The 18,105-nt window shown below is 42.2% G+C and overlaps 1 pseudogene across 1 annotated transcript in view; it reads right to left on the reverse strand.

Moving 5' to 3' along the window:
* Positions 1-8,882: 8,882 nt before the first annotated feature.
* Positions 8,883-18,105, reverse strand: part of LOC311134866 (mitochondrial inner membrane protease subunit 2-like) — a 222,058-nt pseudogene continuing 212,835 nt past the window's right edge. The window contains exon 5 of the transcript in view: positions 8,883-9,032. The product of the transcript in view is annotated as a mitochondrial inner membrane protease subunit 2-like (transcript). The remainder of the gene's footprint in view (positions 9,033-18,105) is intronic.

Raw genomic sequence — 18,105 nt, forward strand, 5'->3', positions numbered from 1 at the left:
TGTGTATTGTTGTGAATTGTTAGATACTACTGCACTGTTGGAGCTAGGAACACAAGCATTTCGCTACACCCGCAATAACATCTGCTTAATATGTGTATGTGACCAATAACATCTGCTAAATATGTGTATGTGACCAATAACATCTGCTAAATATGTGTATGTGACCTATACGATTTGATTTGATAGATGGAGCGGACATAATGGAGGGTGCTTGGATTTAGAATTTTGGAACCCCACAGCATTTTCGAGAATTGGCCATCTCATCCTTAAATATCAGTTTGTCAACCTGTGGATACAAGCTATAATGGGATAATAATACTATGTTTTAATATCTAATAATACATACATACTTCATTATCTTTAAATATTACATTATTGGATCAACTTTACATGACAAATACATATTAAAAGCTACTTTCTTGATAAATTATTAAGGATATGTATTCAAGGTTGTGGCTAATGGAGGATATATAGATCTATTGAAGCTTAATTCAACATTGCTGGTAATACTGCCATTATTGTTATCGTTACAGTTTTAAATTCCCCCAAAACATAGCTAGGCCTACTTCTTTTCCCATTTTCATTTCCATTATCTTTCCAAACGAGGATGTCGCCTGCAGATAATGAACTTTAATTTCTGTCCAAGGCTGCACAAAACCTTTATCATCATGCAACTTTAAATATGCTTAAAGGAGTCCTCATCAGTTATCTCGCTAAACCAATATTATTGTCATTGTCAGTGAATAATGTATCCATCCCGATGAGAAAAGCGTTGGACATGGTGCTCTCTTGATGCTGAAATGGATTGATAAAAAGCTTCAGCACAGCACGTGTAGAGGCTTAGATATTGCCAGAAGCTTTGAGAAGAAAACAAAGGCCTGGCTTAACCTTTTCAAAATACAGCTAGTTAGTTATTATGCTGTGTTATTGGTTATCTTCTGGCACAGAAACCTTCCCAGACTTTACATGATTCCTTATATAGGACTAATATGACTCCTGGAGCAAATGTCCTTCTTTCGACCGATCTCCAGTATGAACTCTGACTGAAATCTCACTGCCGCACCAGCATCAGCCATGGCCGAGGGCAAAGCCTTGGTGCCATATGCAACTCTAGCTTTTCAAAATGGAGGATATCCACTATAGCAGGCCTAAATGACACTCCTCCTGAGTACAGTCAGCGGTAGAGGCAAAAACTGGAGGCATATGGGACATAGATAGACCGCTAGTGTGTAGTGGGTCAACCGTTGCAGCCTCAGGGCAGTTCATGATGTTTGTGAATAAAAGTGAAGTAGAGATGCCGACACTGTCACGCCCTGGCTCTGGGGACGCTTGTATGTTGAGCCAGGGTGTGAGTTTTCTTTGTTTGTTCTAGTTTTGTATTTCTATGTTGGCCAGGGTGGCTCCCAATCGGAGACGGCTGTAGCTCGTTGTCTCTGATTGGGAGCCATACTTAGGTAGCCGTTTGGCATTGTTTTATGTGGGATCTTGTTCCAGTGTAGGTTGGTGTTTGAACCGAGGACGTCACGTATCGATTTGTTGTTTTGTTCGGGTGATTATTCTAATAAATAAAAGTATGTTCGCCTTCCACGCTGCGCCTTGGTCCTCTGTATCCGACGATCGTGACAGACACTGAATGTATACTATTGTACTTATGATTGTTATTGGCTATTCATATGGGTTTTAAAGGTGTAATACTTCTAAACATTCTGCCAACCATTATCTATGACTACTGTCTGCTAAATAAAACAAAAGGCCTGTTTTAAAAATGTTACTTCTGCTTTTAGACATTCTTCTTCCCTGATCTGGTTGGATGTTAAGTGTTGATGAAGAAATAACAGGTTAATGGGTGCTCAGTGCTCACACTGACTAACCATATACAGTTATCCCAGAATAGGCTAGTGAGAGTAACTAACTCTCAGGGTTATTATATCAGTGTAAGCCCATGGCACATTTAATCCAGGCGTTTAAACACACATCTGCCACCCTGCTCTGCTCCGCTCCGCTCTGCCCACCGACCTGTAGCTCCGTACACAATACAGTATTAATATCCCACAGTAAACACTCCTACTCATCATGAGGGGTTAGACCACTTGTTAGGGGTCAAACATGACTTAAAGCGCCGGTTTCTCCCAGAGCCTTTTATTACAATAAAGGACTGGTTGCTCCTGCTGCTTTGAGCGTTGTCAACCTTTTGGAAGGTGGACCAGGGGCACAAACCACCGCGGCAAGGTTAATTTAAAGTAGAGATTATTGTTCTGCTCCTAGCCTCCTACCATGTATGGTGGTGGTGTGACCTCAGTTGAGAGAAGGTTAATTTCCTGTGCTCCTCTACGTACAGCAGCCACTCACTGTTTAATATCTATTACAGGGCCAGATGATACGCCTCTTGATCATCCAAACGCCTTTGGGGTGTGGGGGTTGGGAGGAGGTAAGGTAAGAGCTCCAAAGTGCTGGAGTGACCCTGGACGCTCTCCGATTAGCATAATTGCATTTCAAACTGGTCAAGACCGTAGCTAAGAGAGGAGCAATCAAACGGTCAAATGAGGCATGGCGCGTCACTGACGGCCTCAAGATTTCATTACAGAGTAGGGAAAACCGACAGAGGGCAATACCGGGGCAAAAACGATTGCAATATGTATGAACACATTGGCATTTAAATGGAGGAGAGTTTTTTCTTCAATGATTGGTTTTTATTCCCCTCTGCTCAGTATTAACGTTCAGAGTTTAGCAATGACTAATCTCTTTGTTATTATTCTCAAGTTATTCTCACTTTAAGATTGGCTGTGGCACCTTGGTGTAAGGTAATACTATTGTAGTTATACAATATTGTATTGTAATGCCACCCTCAGGGGACTAAGGAACAGTGAAAATAGACACAACATTGGTCAGCAATAACATACTAATAAGCAGCAGAAAGGAACTGTCCTTGAGTAGAAACGTCATACTGACATATGGCTGACTGATACTCCTATTATCTCAAGATGTACTGTTCTGTCAGAATTCTTAAATCACTTCATGCATAAAATCTCCCTGCGTATGATTTAATGAATTTGTCAGCGCGACAACACATCCTGAACAGCCCATAAATTGTGCATAAAAACAAGTGTGAACGGAGGCCTCTTTCTCTCTCTCTCCGTCTCTCTCTCTCTGTCTCCATCTCTCTCTCTCTCTCTCTCTCTCTCTCTGTCTCTGTCTCTCTCCAGTGACAGCAGAGCAGAAGGATGGGCCTCTCTGTGCATTGCAGTGTTTGCTAAGATGTGTTTCTAAAGATTATTTCCTGTCATTGCTTGGAGTCTGAGTCAGATGGTTGTGTGCCTAAATAAGGGCATTTCCCACCAAGAGGACCCGAGTATCCTAGCAGCCTAATTACGGGCATATCTCACCAAGAGGACTTGAGTATCCTAGCAGCCGAAATAAGGGCATACAGTTGAAGTCGGAAGTTTACATACACCTTAGCCAAATACATTTAAGCTCAGTTTTTCACAATTCCTGACATTTAATCCTAGTAAAAATTCCCTGTCTTAGGTCAGTTAGGATCACTACTTTATTTTAAGAATGTGAAATGTCAGAATAATAGTAGAGAGAATGATTTATTTAAGCTTTTATTTCCTTCATCACATTCCCAGTGGGTCAGAAGTTTACATACACTCAATTAGTATTTGGTAGCATTGCCTTTAAATTGTTTAACTTGGGTCAAACGTTTCGGGTAGCCTTTCACAACCATCCCACAATAAGTTGGGTGAATTTTGGCCCATTCCTCCTGACAGTGCTGGTGTAACTGAGTCAGGTTTGTAGGCCTCGTTGCTTGCACACGCTTTTTCAGTTCTGCCCACACATTTTCTATAGGATTGAAGTCAGGGCTTTGTGATGGCCACTCCAACACCTTGACTTTGTTGTCCTTAAGCTATTTTGCCACAACTTTTGAAGTATGCTTGGGGTCATTGTCCATTTGGAAGACCCATTTGCAAACCTAGCTTTAACTTCCTGACTGATGTCTTGAGATGTTGCTTCAATATATCCACATAATTTTCCTTCCTCATGATGCCATCTATTTTGTGAAGTGCACCAGTCCCTCCTGCAGCAAAGCACCCCCACAGCATGATGCTGCCACCCCCGTGCTTGACGGTTGGGATGGTGTTCTTCGGCTTGCAAGCAACCCCCTTTTTCCTCCAAACATTACGATGGTCATTATGGCCAAACAGTTCTATTTTTGTTTCATCAGATCAGAGGACATTTCTCCAAAAAGTACGATCTTTGTCCCCATGTGCAGTTGCAAACCGTAGTCTGGCTTTTCTATGGCGGTTTTGGAGCAGTGGCTTTACTGTGGATATAGATACTTTTGTACCGGTTTCCTCCAGCATCTGCACAAGGTCCTTTGCTGTTGTTCTGGGATTGATTTGCACTTTTCGCACCAAAGTACGTTCATCTCTAGGAGACAGAACGCATCTCCTTCCTGAGCGGTATGATGGCTGCGTGGTCCCATGGTGTTTATACTTGCGTACTATTGTTTGTACAGATGAAAGTGGTACCTTCAGGCATTTGGAAATTGCTCCCAAGGATGAAACAGACTTGTGGAGGTCTACCATTTATTTTCTGAGGTCTTGGCTGATTTCTTTTGATTTTCCCATGATGTCAAGCAAAGAGGCACTGAGTTGGAAGGTAGGCCTTGAAATACATCCACAGGTACACCTCCAATTGACTCAAATTATGTCAATTAGCCTATCAGAAGCTTCTAAAGCCATGACATCATTGTCTGGACTTTTCCAAGCTGTTTAAAGGCACAGTCAACTTAGTGTATGTAAACTTCTGACCCACTGGAATTGTGATACAGTGAATTATAAGTGAAATAATCTGTCTGTAAACAATTGTTGGAAAAATTACTTGTGTCATGCACAAAGTAGATGTCCTAACCGACTTGCCAAAACTATAGTTTGTTGTGGAGTGGTTGAAAAACAAGTTTTAATGACTCCAACCTAAGTGTATGTAAACTTCCGACTTCAACTGTATCTCACCAAGAGGACCTGAGTATCCTAGCAGCCTAAATAAGGGCATATCTCACCAAGAGGACCCGAGTGTGGTAGCAGCTGCAGCATGCATGTTGTGTTGGCAAGGTAACGAAATATAAGATTATGAAGAGGCCAGCCTTTTCAGCTTTGTGTAAACATGGTAGATGCAAGTAATAATTCAACAGTTCAAAGGGGCTTTAAGTCGTCAGTCTGTAGTACAGACATGTTGGATATACATGCTTCTTAGCGAATACTATGGAATATGGTAGATACAACTCAAATGTGTTTGTTATTAAAAACAAGCATTGGGACAAATTGCTAAGCCATTGATGTGCATACAAATGCTTGTGTTTGCATGGATTTACAGGAATTTATGGTCTTGGGACTGGAAATCTTACAGTATTACATTTCAGACTATTAAAAGTATGCATATTTTAGTATGCATATTTTATAATCACAGCACTGTGTGTGTTGACTCAGTGGGAGGGCCAAAGACACCTGCTGTGAGACTTTATTCTATGTGCCAGTCTCATGCCAGACATAGCTGTTCCCATCGTAAAGTCAACCATTTAGTCAACCATTTAGCTCCATTTGCTCCATTTACTAGAAGAAGAGTTCATCAATCGGTTTTATGTAAATCCATTTCTGGCTCCAAAATGCTTCAATAAAACCTTAATTGTAGTGAACTTCCTTTTCTCTGTTGCAGTCTATTGAAGTCAAATTACGAGTTCAAACAAATATGTCATGTGGGGACTCAACATGGATCTGGGGTTTCAGAAGAAATACAATAATAATAATAAAACATACCTATGCTCTTAGAAAAATACGGTTCCAAAAGGGTTCTTCGGCTGTCCACATAGGAGAACCTGTTGAAGAACCCTTTTTGTTTCCAGGTAGAATCCTCTAGGGAAAGGGTTCTACCTGGAACCAAAAGGGTTCTACCCAGAACCAAAAAGGGTTCTTCAACGGGTTCTCTTATAGGGACAGCCGAATAATTATTTTAGGTTATAGATAGCACCTTTTTTTCTAAGCGTGTACTCACAAGCAGTGGAAGATCTCTCTTGGCAGTAAACACTTTCATCATGTCAGCACAACAGCATTGTAACGTTAAAGGTTAATTAAAGGTACCCTCAGCAATTTGACTTTTGACTTCCTACTTACAGCAGCCAACAACAATGACATAATTCAAATCTGTCAAAACACAATTTGTTGATGTTGTCTGTAAGTAGGAAGTCGCTCCGTTGTGTATAATGATGTCATCTTGTTGACTGTGCCTTTAAGATTGACTGGTATGTTGGAAATTAAACAAAAACTAACACAAACGTAAACAACATTCCAGGTCGTTGTTGTTATTAATGCATATCACAGGATACACTTAAACGCCATCCTGATTACAACTTCCTCTCGAATTGCACTTAGTGTGTACATAATGGTGCCGGAGGGGATGGCTGCCATTTTACAGGCTCCTAACCAACTGTGCTATTTTGTGTGTTTTTTCGCATTGTTTGTAACTTATTTTGTACATAATGCTGCTGCTACCGTCTCTTATGACCGAAAAGAGCTTCTGGATATCAGAACAGCGATTACTCACCTCGAACTGGACTAAGATTTTTTCTTGAATGAGTCCGACGCAAAGGATATACTGCTTCTCCCAGACCAGGCCCAAGTCATTCGCGTGAAGAAAAGACGGAAATACAGGGGGCGGAGATCGGGGTGCCATGTGAGACTTCATCGGCGAGTGGGTAACCCACCTCTACCATCCGTTCTATTGGCCAACGTGCAATCACTGGAGAATAAACTGGATGATCTCCATTCGAGACTATCCTACCAATTAAAAACGGTATTATCTTATGTTTCACTGAGTCGTGGCTGAACGATGACACGGATAATATACAGTTGGCTGGGTTTTCCATCCATCGGCAGGACAGAACAGCTACGTCTGGTAAGACGAGGGGTGGGGGTGTGTGTCTATTTGTCAATAACAGCTGGTGCGCGATGTCTAATATTAAGGAAGTCTCGAGGTATTGCTTTGACTGAGGTAGAGTACCTCACGATAAGCTGCAGACCACACTATCTACCAAGAGAGTTTTCATCTATATTTCTCGTAGCGTCTATTTACCACCACAAACTGATGCTGGCACTAAGACTGCACTCAACGAGCTGTATAATGCCATAAGCGAACAAGAAAATGCTCATCCAGAAGCGACGATCCTAGTGGCCCGGGGACTTTAATGCAGGCAAACTTAAATCCGTTTTACCTCATTTCTACCAGCATGTCACATGTGCAACCAGAGGGAAAGAAAACTCTAGACCACCTTTACTCCACATACAAAGCTCGCCCAACATTTGGCAAATCTGATCATAATTCTATCCTCCTGATTCCTGCTTACAAGCAAAAACTAAAGCAGGAAGTACCAGTGACTTGCTCAATACGGAAGTGGTCAGATGACGCGAATGCTACGCTACAGGACTGTTTTGCTAGCACAGACTGGAATATGTTCTGGGATTCATCCAATGGCATTGAGGAGTATACCACCTCTGTCACTGGCTTCATCAATAAGTGCATCAACGACGTCGTCCCCACAGTGACCGTACGTACATATCCCAACCAGAAGCCATGGATTACAAGCAACATCCGCACCAAGCTAAAGGCTAGAGCTGCCGCTTTCAAGGAGTGGGACACTAACGCTTATGAGAAATCCCACTATGCCCTCAGACGAACCATCAAACAGACAAAGCGTCAATACAGGACTAAGATTGAATCCTACTACACCGGCTCTGACACTCGTCGGATGTGGCAGGGCTTGCAAACTATTATGGACTACAAAGGGAAACCCAGCCGCGAGCTGCCCAGTGAGGCGAGCCTACCAGACGAGCTAAATGCCTTTTATGCTCGCTTCGAGGCAAGCAACACTGAAGCATGCTTGAGAGCACCAGCTGTTCCGGACGACTGTGTGATCACGCTCTCCATTGCCGACGTGAACAAGACCTTTAAACAGGTCAACGGCATCCGACCGTAAGGCGCTACAGAGGGTAGTGCGTACGGCTCAGTACATCACTGGGGCAAAGCTTCCTGCCATCCAGGACCTATATACTAGGCGGTGTCAGAGAAAGGCCAAAGAAATTGTCAAAGATTCCAGTCACCCAATAGACTGTTTTCTCTGCTACCGCACGGCAAGTGGTGCCGGAGCGCCAAGTCTAGGTCTAAAAGGCTCCTTAACAGCTTCTATCCCCAAGCCATAAGACTGCTGAACAATTAATCAAATGGCCCCCCTCCTCCTTTGTTTTTACACTGCTGCTGCTCGCTGTTTATTATCTATGCATAGTCACTTTACCCCTACCTACATGTACAAATTACCTTGACTAACCTGTACCCCCGCACATTGACTCGGTACTGATACCCCCTGTACATAGCCTCGTTATTGTTATTTTATTTTTTACTTTTGTTTATTTAGGAAATGTTTTCTTAACTCTATTTCTTGAACTGCATTGTTGGTTAAGGGCTTGTAAGTAAGCATTTCACTGTAAGGTTGTATTCGGCGCATGTGACAAATAGAATTTGATTTGATTTGAATGTACGGTTTTGAACATGTAGGACATGTTTCAAGTGGTTCTTGAATATGAAAAGCAAATCTATATCTCTGCATTCAGTTGTTCACATTACATGGTTGCAAAAACATATTTTACAATTGGCCAATGAGACATATGGGTAATGTAAATCTTATCCATTGACATATTCAGCTTTTTCGACAACAAAGAGATGTCATACAGTAGATGTGCCACATCAGAGGACTATGACATGTTCACATGTATGACAGAGAGAGAGAAAGTGTGTAGGTAGGTACAGTATGTAAATGGCCATGAGCAAGCCTCTCCTCAGTCCTCCTCCTCCTCCTCCTCTGTTGTGTCCACGTGCCATTTCAGCAGGGGTCTCCGCTCTGCGGGGAAGGACGGCTCGATACTCTGCCACCGATTGGGCGGCCAGATGATGTTGGAGGCACGGCTGTGGACCAACCCCAGAGACACCTGCGGAGAGGAGGATAGGAATAGAGGGAGGAAAGGAGAGAGGATGAGAGAGAGGAGGACAAGGAGGAGAGGAGCCTGGTCAAAAAATTATCATACTATCGCTCATTAAATGATCATTAGAATCAAGGGGCAGTTCTATGGCGTTAATAACATTGCTGCCGAATGCTTGATGGCCAAAACATGTCCATTGTGACTAGTGCTGGCAGTCTTTTTCAAGTAAAAAATAAGATGGTAACTGGGGGCATCTGATAATACTAAAAATGTCTCAAGAAAATGTTTCTATTAAAAACAGTTTTTTATTTTTAGGATGGAATTGATTGAGTTATTCTCTTAGTTGTGTTGTCGCAACAGCAGTTAAATAGACTATGATTTGAAGAACAAAAACAGTAGCAGCAGCATATACACCAGTCAAAAGTTTGGACATACCTACTCATTCAAGGGTTTTTCTTTATTTTGACTATTTTCTACATTGTAGAATAATAGTGAAGACATCAAAACTATGAAATAACACATATGGAATCATGTAGTAACCAAATAAGTGTTAAACAAATCAATATATATTTGAGATTTGAGTTCTTCAAAGTAGCCACCCTTTGCCTTGATGACAGCCTTGCGCCTTCTTCACCACACTGTCTGAGTGGGTGGACCATTTCAGATTGTCAGTGATGTGTACGTTGAAGAACTTGAAGCTTTTCACCTTCTCCACTGCGTTCCCGTCGATGTGGATAGGGGGGTGCTCCCTCTGCTGTTTCCTGAAGTCCACGATCAGTTCCTTCATTTTGTTGATATTGAGGAAGAGGTTATTTTCCTGGCACCACTCTGCCGGGGTCCTCACTTCCTCCCTGTAGGCGGTCTCGTCATTGTTGGTAATCAGGCCTACTACTGTTGTGTTGTCTGCAAACTTCATGATTGAGTTGGAGGCGTACGTTGCCACGCAGTCATGGGTGAACAGGGAGTACAGGAGGGGGCTGAGCACGCACCCTTGTGGGGCCCTTGTGATGAGGATCAGCAAAGTGGAGGTGTTGTTTCCTATCTTCACCACCTGGGGGCGGCCCGTCAGGAAGTCCAGGACCCCATTGCACAGGGTGGGGTTCAGACCCAGGGCCCCGAGCTTAATGATGAGCTTGGAGGGTACTATGGTGTTGAAGGCTGAGCTATAGTCAATGAACAACATTCTTACATAGGTATTCCTCTTTTCCAGATGGGATAGGGCAGTGTGCAGTGTGCAGTGCGATGGCGATTGCATCGTCTGTGGATCTATTGGGGCGGTATGCAAATTGAAGTGGGTCTAGGGTGTCAGCTAAGGTACAGTGGGGAAAAAAAGTATTTAGTCAGCCACCAATTGTGCAAGTTCTCCCACTTAAAAAGATGAGAGAGGCCTGTAATTTTCATCATAGGTACACGTCAACTATGACAGACAAATTGAGAAAAAAAAATCCAGAAAATCACATTGTAGGATTTTTAATGAATTTATTTGCAAATTATGGTGGAAAATAAGTATTTGGTCACCTACAAACAAGCAAGATTTCTGGCTCTCACAGACCTGTAACTTCTTCTTTAAGAGGCTCCTCTGTCCTCCACTCGTTACCTGTATTAATGGCACCTGTTTGAACTTGTTATCACTATAAAAGACACCTGTCCACAACCTCAAACAGTCACACTCCAAACTCCACTATGGCCAAGACCAAAGAGCTGTCAAAGGACACCAGAAACAAAATTGTAGACCTGCACCAGGCTGGGAAGACTGAATCTGCAATAGGTAAGCAGCTTGGTTTGAAGAAATCAACTGTGGGAGCAATTATTAGGAAATGGAAGACATACAAGACCACTGATAATCTCCCTCGATCTGGGGCTCCACGCAAGATCTCACCCCGTGGGGTCAAAATGATCACAAGAACGGTGAGCAAAAATCCCAGAACCACACGGGGGGACCTAGTGAATGACCTGCAGAGAGCTGGGACCAAAGTAACAAAGCCTACCATCAGTAACACACTACGCCGCCAGGGACTCAAATCCTGCAGTGCCAGACGTGTCCCCCTGCTTAAGCCAGTACATGTCCAGGCCCGTCTGAAGTTTGCTAGAGTGCATTTGGATGATCCAGAAGAGGATTGGGAGAATGTCATATGGTCAGATGAAACCAAAATAGTAAAAACTCAACTCGTCGTGTTTGGAGGACAAAGAATGCTGAGTTGCATCCAAAGAACACCATACCTACTGTGAAGCATGGGGGTGGAAACATCATGCTTTGGGGCTGTTTTTCTGCAAAGGGACCAGGACGACTGATCTGTGTAAAGGAAAGAATGAATGGGGCCATGTATCGTGAGATTTTGAGTGAAAACCTCCTTCCATCAGCAAGGGCATTGAAGATGAAACGTGGCTGGGTCTTTCAGCATGACAATGATCCCAAACACACCGCCCGGGCAACGAAGGAGTGGCTTCGTAAGAAGCATTTCAAGGTCCTGGAGTGGCCTAGCCAGTCTCCAGATCTCAACCCCATAGAAAATCTTTGGAGGGAGTTGAAAGTCTGTGTTGCCCAGCGACAGCCCCAAAACATCACTGCTCTAGAGGAGATCTGCATGGAGGAATGGGCCAAAATACCAGCAACAGTGTGTGAAAACCTTGTGAAGACTTACAGAAAACGTTTGACCTGTGTCATTGCCAACAAAGGGTATATAACAAAGTATTGAGAAACTTTTGTTATTGACCAAATACTTATTTTCCACCATAATTTGCAAATAAATTCATAAAATATCCTACAATGTGATTTTCTGGATTTTTTTCCCTAAATTTGTCTGTCATAGTTGACGTGTACCTATGATGAAAATTACAGGCCTCTCTCATCTTTTTAAGTGGGAGAACTTGCACAATTGGTGGCTGACTAAATACTTTTTTCCCCCACTGTAGAGGTGATATGATCCTTAACTAGCCTCTCAAAGCACTTCATGATGACACAAGTGAGTGCTACGAGGCGATAGTCATTTAGTTCAGTTACCTTTGCTTTCTTGGGTACAGGAACAATTGTGGACATCTTGAAGCAAGTGGGGACAGCAGACTGGGATAGGGAGAGATTGAATATGTGCGTAAACACTCCAGCCAGCTGGTCTGCGCATGCTCTGAGGACGTGGCTAGGGATGCCGTCTGGGTCGGCAGCCTTGCGAGGGTTAACACGCTTAAATGTCTTACTCACGTCGGCCACAGAGAACGAGAGCCACAGTCTTTGGGAGCGGGCCGCGTCGGTGGCACTGTGTTATCCTCAAAGCGGGCGAAGAAGGTGTTTAGCTTGTCCGGAAGCAAGACGTCGGTGTCCGTGACGTAGCTGGTTTTCCCTTTGTAATCCGTGATTGTCTGTAGACCCTGCCACATACGTCTCGTGTCTGAGCCATTGAATTGCGACTCCACTTTGTCTCTGTACTGATGTTTTGCCTGTTTGATTGCCTTACGGAGGGAAGAACTACACTGTTTGTATTCAACCATATTCCCAGTTACCTTGCCATGGTTAAATGTGGTGGTTTGCGCTTTCAGTTTTGCGCGAATGCTGCCATCCATCCACGGTTTCTGGTTTGGGTAGGTTTTAATAGTCACAGTGGGAACAACATCCCCTATACACTTCCTGATGAACTCAGTCACCGTGTCTGTTATACGTCAATGTTATTCTCAGAGGCTACCTGGAACATATCCCAGTCCGCGTGATTAAAACAAACTTGAAGCATGGATTCCGATTGGTCAGACCAGCGTTGAATAGATCTTAGCACTGGTACTTCCTGTTTGAGTTTCTGCCTATAGGAAGAGAGGAGCAAAATGGAGTCATGATCTGATTTGCCAAAGGGAGGGCGGGGGAGGGCCTTGTAGGTATCCCGGAAGGGGGAGTAGCAGTGGTCGAGCGTTTTAGCAGCGCGAGTACTACAGTCAATGTGTTGATAGAACTTCAGTAGCGTTAGGACTTGAGTTTCTGTATGTTATCACAATCACACAATGAGTAGTTAATCATGAAACATATACCACCCCCTTTCTTCTTCCGGAGAGTTCTTTATTCCTGTTGGCACGATGTACTTAGAACCCAGCTGGCTGTATGGACGGGGACAGTATATCCAGAGAGAGCCATGATTCCGTGAAACAGAGTATGTTACAGTCCCTGATGTCTCTCTGGAAGGAGATCCTCGCTCTGAGCTCGTCTACTTTATTGTCCAGAGACTTAACATTAGCGAGTAATATACTCGGAAGCGGTGGATGGTGTGCATGCCTCCTGAGTCGGACTAGAAGTCCACCCCGAATACCTCTTCTCCGCCGGTGGCGTCTTGGAGCAGCCAAGTTCAATTCCCCTGGGGGTTACGAACAAAGGATCCAATTCGGGAAAGTTGTATTCCTGGTTGGTGAGATACCGCAGGTCTGATATCCAAAAGTTATTTCTGGCTGTATGTAATAACACAAAAAATTATCTGAGCTAATAATGTAATTTTTTTTTTTTTAAAGACTGCAAAGTTGCTTAGGAGCTAGAAGCAGATGTCGTCTCTTGTCAATGCTGGTACTTATTGCTGTCAAACAAAGAGTACGCTTAGGCTGTACTTTGTTTATAAGTTTTATTTATATCACAAGATGTCAGCATAAGTTTACAGACCCTGCAGGGCTGGAGAACAGTGTCCAAAGATAATCTGTCTGTTCTAACCCCCTCTGCATCCAGCCTATACTTATAAAGAATGCAAAAATATGGGTTGCTCCCTCTGCTGTCCAATCACCTGTCTCCCCTGGGGCGTCACCCTACAAATGGCTACTTTTGAACTAAAATAAACATCCTTTCAGTTCCACTTAAAAAACATTAACAAAGACATAATCCTAATACACTACATTCCCCCCTTCGAGACGAACTAAAAGTCTCGAAAACAAACAGAACAGGATTATGACAAGTAACAATTTATCTTATTGAGTATCTTTAACATTAAACCAAAAAACATTTTTCTCTAGAGTGTAAATACCTTTCTATGAAATATGAACAAATGTTTATGGAGTGTGAATACATTACTATGAAATATGAACAAATCTTTATGGAGTGTGAGAGCGAAAAACCTGTCTGGCAGCCTTCGTTCCAAATATCCATCCATCAATCAAGACAGTAAAATTCTCTCACGGTCCCTCTGCCCCAGGCAACCACCTAGGTACTCCAGATGAATTCATAAATCTTTATAAATGCATTTGAAACTATGATGCAATTAAATACACATGAAAGCCCCAGCAAACAAAATACTATCCAAAATGTCCACTCTAAGGCTGGTCAACCCATCGGACCCTACAGTGGATCTCTATCCCTGCCTAGACTCCCTGTCCCTAAGCATTCACGAAATAAACAAAAACATCTAAGATCCCCACATGTATCCAATAACATCAAATATCATTCTACAAAATTAATACCTAAGAATATGACACACATTATGTATTACACATGCAAATATGTATATATTTCATTGCAGACACTGGAATGTAGTCCACTACACTTCATCTCCTCCGTAGTCTCGACTTCCAATGCATTGTTGATGATGGAATCGGAACCTTTCCACCCCTTCCCTGTTCCATCTCCTCCAGTCATTGTGCTTTCATATTGTCCTTGTTTGCGTTTTTCAATCTCTACATATTCCCCCATATGCTTCTGGAAGAAAAGAAAAGACCAAACAGTATCTTTTGCAAAACAACACTTTCAAATTAAACATCAATATCAACTAAGAATATAAAAATTATATATAAATGATGTATGAATCACATTATCCTATTTCGCCCCTTTGATTCATAACATCATACTAAAATCACACTAATATTGATTTTTTTTTTTTTTAAATGATCAAATAATCAAAAAGGATATTTATCCATTAATACTCCATCCAGACCCCCTTGTCCATCTTCATCCAGATCAGGAACAGCCAACAACGGCATCTGAGTGTTGTCTCCAGGCATCACAACTCCAACCCATCTTAATATCATAGCTTTCGCAAAGGTCAGTAACAAAGTACAAAAGCAAAACATCACACAAAGCGCTATCAGAGCTGCAACTAAAATCTGAACCATCACTGCTCCTACTGGGCCTAACTGATCTTGCAACCAAGTCTTCGCTGACCATCCAGCTCCTTCAGATCTACCAAACGCATCCCTTATATTCTTCAACGCATCTATAACACTCGTGATATTATCGGAACTATCAGGGATCAAAGTATAACAATCATCCCCCGTCAGATTCATAGCCAAACATAAGCCACCTTGTTTTGCTAAAATATAGTCAAGAGCCATGCCATGTTTCAACAGCGTCAGTCTGTGACTTCTTTGAGTATTTGACAGAAGGTTAAACCCTCTTATTGTTTCATTCGCAAACCCCTGCAAAGTATAGGTAATATTATCAATATGATCTGCCAAAAATGTTACACCATACCATGGAAAAAGTCCCAGTCCCCACTTCTCTCCTAGACTTATCCTGCAATGGTAGGCTTCAAGACTATGAAATGTCGCCATGTCTCTTTTCACCCTATTTTCAACCCTAGCTTCAGATTTATCTGTGTCCGGTGCTACCCCTCTTCTAATGGTAAAAGCCTCATATGGAAGCTTCAACGTTGACATGTAACAACATCCTGTCCATCCATAGGGTAAGAATATATATGCTTTATCACCACAAACCCACCAAATATCTCTAAAATTCCCAATAGTCACATTGCCAGGCAAAAGCTGATCTTTCACCATCAAAGTCCTGCTCTTCTTACTAACTGGTACATAAAAAGTTACATTACATTTCTCATCTCTAACCTTATGTTCATGCTTACCCAAAGTCATCATATAATCATCACAATTTGATATTCCCATGAACATCCCCTTTCCATCATATGTTTTATTAGAACAAAAACAACTTTTAGCCCTCACTGCTTTCACCTCCAATGCTTCAGGGTTCGCTGTTACCTGATTTTCCTTCCCATCTAACAAATTCACATAGGGTAATTCATTTAACCAAGAACACCTAAACCTAGGCCTAAACAAATGTTTTGACAACGACATTACTTTATCTGTTAATGATTGTTGCTGATACAACAGCCATGACAAAGCATAAGATTGACACATACTCGATAGAGGTTGAGCGACCGTCTCTAAAATGGAACCCCACGTCTCTGGTGTTGGAATTCTCAACAGACATGGACCCTCAAGATTCCTCACTGATCTTACAGAATGAGTTAACTGCTGGAACCAAAGATTTCTACCTGCCCATTCATCTTTAATCTTTAAAACAGAAGAATCAAATCCATATGCCTTCCATTTAGTTTCTCTTTTCCCTAACGAGCGGTGTTGATCAGATGTATCTTCTGATGTTATGTTGAAATCAAAGAACTCATCCTGTACCTCCATGATATTATGTTGCACTATTTCAGATGAATCTATATTGTTCTCTATCACTATCTGCTGAGTCACTCTTGCTACATCCTTTAATTTCAGAAAAGTTGTTGTCGGTGTCGGTGTCATACTTCCTACATTTGTTATTGCCGTCGTACCATTAATCCCTTCCAAAGTTACCATTAAAGTAGTTGATTTAGTTGATGAATTAACACCCTTAACTACTTCTAGTTGGAAAGCTACCGATATCCTCTGTGTATTATTTACTGTTGGAGTGGCTACTGTAATATACTTCTCCTGAACTCCTTTGGTGACTGTGGAAGCTTCAACAGACTTCAACTCTTCCATTATAAGCGTCACTTTACGAATTACATAGCCTTTTAACCAATAATTCTTAACCGGAACAAATTGTAATGCTTGCACTAGATAAGTACACATATATTCTCCCTGATCTTTCTCTGTAACATTACGCAAAAGAAGTGAACAATCACTCATAACCCTCTTCCCCTTCATATTGTTGTACAAAATATACTTCCTTTGACTAGGGGGCACAGCTTCTACATCTGGTCCTGATAACAATACTTCTTCTCCATAATTATCTCTCCATGTGGGAGGAACGTCCCCTCCCCCACTCCATCTCTCACAGCTACAAGGAAGATGAGCTGTCTCACCCCTCCTAACCTTAATAACAGTCTTTTCTTCTAAAATTGGTGCTGGAGCTATTGGTTCCCTTGTAATCAAATGCGATATATTTATGGCTTTAATAACTATCAATGTTGAAAGAGTTAAATTGCTTCTCACTGTTGTTATAATAGACTGAAGTGTTGATGTCATTGTTGTTACTTCATCCATTCCCCCTAAGACCCTTAACTCTTCATTTGTATTCCCATCTATCACCACTAGTGTCACTACCTTAACTATCAGTCCTAACTCTAATCCCTTACTTTCAACCTGTTGATTATAAAAACTACATTTATAATCACCTTGATCTTCCTGCTGGGAATTGTAAATATAGATACCGCAATCACCCTCAATCTTTATTGTTCTCTCATCATTTAGCAACGCATACTTTCTCAATGCATCTGCTCCTAACAGATCTAAACTCCTACCATATCTATCTTCCCACTGAACTCTAAATTTCCCTTCACCACTGTTCTCTCTCGTGCACTTACATGGGAGCTGAGCTGACTGTCCTAGAGTTACTTCAACCCTAGTTTTCGTAACGTTTTGGTCTGACTTTTCTCCTAACTGGTCTAGGCCTACTTTGTCTAACTGAATCACTAACTTCTCCTGCAACGGAGTTGCCCTTGGTGCTCTCTGCTGCTTCACATTCCACTGAAATATTCCCTGTTGCTTCTGGGACGTATTGAAAATCAATTTCCCCAAATCCCCTTTCCTTTCCATCCATTGCATAGTCATCTCTGACATCATCAGAAGTGTAAACATTATCAACGTTATCCCCAACATTGACAATCTCTCCCTCTTCCTGTTCTCCCCTATCTCCATCCTCTCTCTCTGCGCGTGGCACCTCTTCTCCAGGCGCTTTAACACAATGTGACAAATGATACCACGTAGGAGACCCCTTAACCTGGACAGCTGTTCCAGTGCTACGAACCACTTCAAATGGTCCTTCACGACGTTCGTTATACCACTTCCTTCTGAATACCTTTACGAATACTTTGTCCCCTGGTTGTACTGTATTCCTCTTTTCCTCCTCAAG

The sequence above is a fragment of the Coregonus lavaretus genome (genome assembly GCF_964263955.1).
Source record: "Coregonus lavaretus genome assembly, chromosome: 9".
In the NCBI taxonomy this organism is placed as follows: domain Eukaryota; kingdom Metazoa; phylum Chordata; class Actinopteri; order Salmoniformes; family Salmonidae; genus Coregonus; species Coregonus lavaretus.